General features: G+C 37.5%; 1 non-coding gene across 1 annotated transcript; it reads right to left on the bottom strand.

Annotated features, from left to right (window-relative positions):
- Window positions 1-1,604: 1,604 nt before the first annotated feature.
- Window positions 1,605-1,711, bottom strand: LOC140853504 (small nucleolar RNA R71). Its single transcript, XR_012136574.1, has one exon. It is a non-coding gene; the product is annotated as a small nucleolar RNA R71 (small nucleolar RNA).
- Window positions 1,712-6,056: the final 4,345 nt, after the last annotated feature.

A 6,056-nucleotide genomic window follows, 5' to 3' on the forward strand; every position in this document is an offset into this window, starting at 1 on the left:
CTAGATCTAGTGGATTCAAAAAACCCTAGATCCTTAGTCTTATTGTCTTTAGCAAACAACTTTCGACTTTCGATTTTTGTTAAAGCTCGCTTGAGCATAGATTTGAAAATCATTTTAAAAACCAAGTCTCTGTGGGATCGACCCGTACTCGCTGGTCGTGCTACTCTGCACACCGTGCGCTTGCGGTTTTATTTACAAATTTTAAGATTTGCACATCAAGTTTTGGCGCCGTTGCCGGGGATTTGGCATTTTAAATTGTTTTCAAATATTTGTTCTTCATGCATTATAACTCTCTTTTTTTTTTTCTTTAGGTTTCTATATTTAGTTGGTGATACTGAAAAACTCAGGTACGCTTCTAATTTCTCTTTTATTATTTTTAGTTAATTACTTTTGCTTTTAGACCTAATCATTTGAATTTACTTAATCACAAAAAAAAAATATATATATAAAACAAAACAAAAGACATTTCATAATCGTGAAGTAAAATATCAAAATAAAAAAAAATTCTAAATTAAAATCTTTTACATTCTTGGTCATCTTGTTTATTTGTATTTGCATTTTCATAATTAATCTAAGGGCATCAACCCATTAACAAGATAAGGTGGGAATTTCATTACCCTTCCTTAGCCCAAAAACCATCTCCATCATATTGCATTACCTAGACTTTTAATCTTAAAATCAATTAGACGTCAACCTTAAGGAATTCGAGCTCAATAGGACAAGGAACCCTAAGAGTTCTACCAAGTTTGAGTTGTTTGATTAGTTGGTGTCTAGGCAAGTCCCTGAGGGTGGTTTGTTAAATTGGTTCAGTTGCTGGCCTGGCCAACTCGTTTGGTGTCTAGAAAGGCAACGATGAGTGAACCTCCCACCTCTTATACTTACCTGGCTAACTAGTTGATCAATCTCCACTTGGAAGGTTTGAAGGGTCATCTTGGAACAGTTAGGAGCTGTCTAGATTTAGGTTAACCCTAGGATAGATTGAGTTTAATTTATTGATTCACTTGTTTGAAAAAACAAAAAAATTTAAAATTTAAATTAATTTGGTTACTTTTCTTTAGATTTAGGACTCCTTAGGATCTTCTCTTTAGAACTTTTTCTCTTTTTTTTCTTTTCCTTATACATAAAAATTTTATTAAAAAAAAAAAAATTGTATAAACATCGAGAACCGTACACCTCGTGTGTGGAGAAGAGTGTCGGGTCGTCTAGTTAGAATTGAGTCAATTCCTGTTGTTCCAATGGCTGAACCAATCCAACCCATGACCCTTGAGGATTTGTGTTATCCAGTTGGCTCCATCCAACCATCTTGTATCAGGTTGCCACAACCCACAGCTAACAATTTTGAAATCAAACCTCAAATCATAAATATGCTTCCAAAATTCACAGGATTAGAGGATGCTTATATATTTATTAGAGAATTTGAGGAGGTATGTGCAACCATGAAACTGCAATTAACAGAGGATGAGGTCAAACTTAGATTAATCAACTTTGCCCTTAAGGACAATGCTAAGAAGTGGCTTTATAGTCTGCCAAACTATTCTGTCACTACCTGGGAGGGCTTTGTGAGAATATTTTTAAAAAAGTATTTTCCCCATCATAAAACAGCTAGGATTAGGAATGAAATAAATCAATTTTACCAACTAGCTGGTGAATCATTTTGGAAGTACTTTGATCGTTTCAAGAATCTTTTGACCCAATGCCCACACCATGGAATAGAAACTTGGAGACTATGCCAGATCATCTATGAGGGGTTAGATTCAAACTCAAGAACCATGCTAGAGTCCATGTGCCAAGGCCAATTTATGGACAAAGAAACTACTGAAGCTTGGCAATTCTTAGAAGACCTAGCCGAGAAAAATTTACAGTGGGAAACAACTAGGGAACCTGATAAAGCTACACCTTCAAGAGGAGGAATGCATCAAATTCAACCAACCCTAGCATCAGAGGCCAAGATTGCAACCTTAACACGTAGATTGGAAGCCTTAGAATTACAGAGACCAGCCAATGTAAATCAAATATCTGCACCCATGTGTAAAAGGTGCAATACACCAGACCATGTCTTAGAAGAATGTTCCTATTCGAATGAGTGTGCACAGGTGAATGCCACCTATCAAGGACCATTGAACAATCCTTATGCACCCACATATAACCCAGGTTGGAGGAATCACCCGAATTTCTCATGGTCCCAGAATCCTAATGTAGGTAATCCAAATTTCAATCAGCAAAATCTAAGGTCCAACCTAGTGATGAACAACCCGCCAGGCTTCCATGATAATGACAAGAAAATTTCCTCTTTAGAGAAAAGCCTAGAAGCCATGATGAAAACACATACCAGCTTTATGCAAACTACGGGTCAACTCATAAATAATAACACCCAAGCTATAGCCCGTCTGGAAATGCAAGTAAGTCAGCTGGCTTCGACCATTAGTGAACGAGAACATGGTAGGTTACCTAGCCAACATGAGCCAAATCCTAGGAACCAAAATGGTCCACGACCCCAACAAGGAAACCAAGTTAATGGTGTAAATGCCATTCATACCTTAAGATCAGAAAAACAAATAGACAATAAGGTAGTTGCACTTGATGATATAGATGACTCATCTGCCGAGTCACCTTCTAAAACTACTACCTTTCAACCTCAAGCACCAGAAACTGAAAATTCACCTAGTCCAGTACTTAAAAATCCTAGAGCTCCTTTTCCAAACAGACTGAAATCCAATAAATCTGAACATTTAGACAAAATTTTAGAGGTATTTAAACAAGTCCAAGTTAATATTCCTCTTTTAGATATAATCCATCAGGTTCCAACTTATGCCAAATTTTTAAAAGATCTTTGCACTAGGAAAAGGACCACTAATGTACCAAAGAAAGCATTTTTGGCTGCAAGTGTCAGTTCATACCTATCTAGCCATGTGCCAATTAAATATAAGGACCCTGGAGCTCCAACAATTTCTTGTGTTATTGGAGAAACCAATATAAAAAAGGCCTTGCTAGATCTAGGAGCTAGTGTGAATATCCTTCCATATTCGGTGTATGAACAACTAGGATTAGAAAAACTTCAACCTACTGGGATCACATTACAGTTAGCCGATAGATCTCTCAGGATCCCTAAGGGAATGGTCGAGGATGTTCTGATAAAGGTTGAAAATTTTATTTTCCCTGTAGATTTTATTGTTTTAGAGACTGAGCCAGTTGCGAATCCTAAAGGACATATACCTATCATTTTAAGAAGACCATTCTTAGCTACGGCCAATGCTGAAATCAATTGTCGAAATGGTCTAATGAAGTTATCCTTTGGGAATATGACCATTGAGCTTAATGTTTTTAACTTAGAACAGGAATCATCTTCTCATGCTGATGTCAATGTAGTCCAAGATGGTATTTATGAATCCATTGACATTAGTGATGATGAAGTCGACCTAGAGTCTAACCCCTGGTTAATCCATGAGTCTGAGGATGTCAATGAAATACTTAAAGAAAATCAGATTAATCAGGAATCGACACTTCCTACTGAACCAATCATTGAGATGGTGAAATCATCACCTAAACCATCGATAGAGGAAGCACCCATTTTAGAACTGAAATCCCTCCCAGAACATCTCAAGTATGCATATCTAGGACCCAAAAAAAACTTTGCCTGTAATTATTGCATCAGACCTAGATCCCAAGCAAGAGGAGGAGTTAGTGTCAGTTCTAAAAGCAAATCAGGAAGCAATAGATTGGACCATAGCAGATATCAAAGGAATAAGCCCTTCTATAGTTCAACATAGAATATACTTAGAGGAAGAGGCTAAACCAACAAGAGAAGCCCAAAGAAGGCTTAATCCAGTTATGAAGGATGTAGTTAAAAAGGAGATTCTGAAACTCCTAGATAGTGAAATAATTTATCCTATTTCTGATAGCTCTTGGGTAAGCCCAGTTCAAGTAGTACCCAAGAAATCTGGGGTAACAGTGGTCCAAAATGATGCAAACGAACTTATCCCAATTAGGACCCAAACGGGATGGAGGGTCTGTATAGACTATAGAAAGTTGAATGCTGTGACAAGGAAAGATCACTTTCCTTTGCCATTTATTGATCAAATGTTGGAAAGAGTAGCCGGACAAGAGTTTTACTGTTTTCTTGATGGATACTCCGGTTACAACCAGATCCCCATAGCCGCTGAAGATCAAGAAAAGACTACATTCACCTGTCCATTTGGTACTTTTGCCTATAGACGAATGTCCTTTGGACTATGTAATGCACCGGCAACCTTTCAGAGATGCATGATCAGCATGTTTTCAGATATGATAGAATGATTTCTAGAAATTTTTATGGATGACTTTTCTGTTTTTGGTCTAACCTTCTCCGAGTGTCTGAATCACCTGCAATTAGTTCTAGAACGATGTAAGGAGAAGCACCTAGTTCTCAACTGGGAAAAATGTCAGTTTATGGTCAAACAGGGAATAGTTCTTGGCCATGTCATTTCTAAAAAGGGGATTGAAGTGGACAAGGCCAAAATAGATCTAATTGCAAGTCTTCCACCACCTAAATCTGTGAAAGAAATACGTTCATTTTTAGGTCATGCTGGATTCTATAGAAGGTTTATTGCCAACTTTAGCAAAGTAGCACGTCCACTGACTAATCTTTTGGCAAAGGATACCAAATTTGAATTTACTCATGAGTGCTTGGAATCCTTTGAATTTCTAAAAAATACACTTGTATCAGCTCCAATCATTCATCCTCCTGTCTGGTCTGAACCATTTGAATTAATGTGTGATGCGTCCGATCATGTTGTGGGCGCAATCTTAGGTCAACGAATAAATAAGCTGCCTAGAGTGATATATTATGCAAGTAAAACCTTAAATGATGCACAGCTTAACTACACCACAACTGAGAAGGAGTTCCTTGCCGTTGTCTTTGCTTTAGAGAAATTTAGATCTTATTTGGTTGGGACCCACACCATTGTTTACACCGATCACTCAGCCATTAGACATCTCCTAGCAAAGAAGGATGCCAAGGCACGTTTAATCAGATGGATTTTGCTCCTTCAAGAATTTGACCTAGAAATTAGGGACAAGAAAGGCACTGAGAACGTTGTAGCAGATCATTTGTCCCGAATTCCAGTTGCACCATCTAGTGAACCACCCATCAATGAATCTTTCCCAGATGAGCAACTCATGTCTTTGTCTACTGAACCTTGGTTTGCTGATATTGTAAATTATTTAGCCATAGGCAAGATACCTTCTCATTGGACTAAGCAGGATAAATATAAATTCTTTGCCCAAGTGAAGTATTTCATTTGGGATGATCCTTATCTTTTTAAACAATGTCCTGATCAAATTATTAGAAGGTGTATCCCAGATAACGAAGTCATGAATATTTTATCTTTTTGTCATGATCAAGCATGTGGGGGTCACTTCACGTCTAAGAAAACTGCTGCTAAGGTTCTCCAATGTGGTTTTTATTGGCCCAATTTGTTTAAGGATGCTCACGAATATTGTAAAAATTATGCTCAATGTCAGAAAATGGGCCGAATCACCAAGCGACACATGATGCCACTCAACCCAATCTTGGTAGTTGAAGTTTTTGATGTTTGGGGAATCGATTTCATGGGACCATTTCCAAATTTCTTTGGAAATAAATATATTCTAGTAGCAGTTGATTATGTTTCAAAATGGGTAGAAGCAATTGCATGTAGAACACCCGATAGCAAAATGGTCATTAAGTTTCTTAAAGAAAATATTCTCTCCCGTTTCGGTATTCCTAGGGCAATCATTAGTGATCGGGGAACCCATTTTTGTAACCGACCTTTTGCAACATTGATGAAAAAGTATAATGTCACCCACAAATTGACCACACCATATCATCCTCAAACTAGTGGACAAGTTGAAGTGTCAAACCGACAAATCAAACAAATTCTGGAAAAAACTGTTAGTGCCAATAGAAAGGATTGGTCTTTGAAATTAATTGATGCACTTTGGGCATACCGAACCGCTTTCAAGACCAATCTAGGAATGTCTCCTTATAGGATTGTGTTTGGTAAACCATGTCACTTGCCTATTGAGATAGAACACAAAGC

This window comes from Elaeis guineensis, chromosome 13, assembly GCF_000442705.2.
Source record: "Elaeis guineensis isolate ETL-2024a chromosome 13, EG11, whole genome shotgun sequence".
Lineage (NCBI taxonomy): Eukaryota > Viridiplantae > Streptophyta > Magnoliopsida > Arecales > Arecaceae > Elaeis > Elaeis guineensis.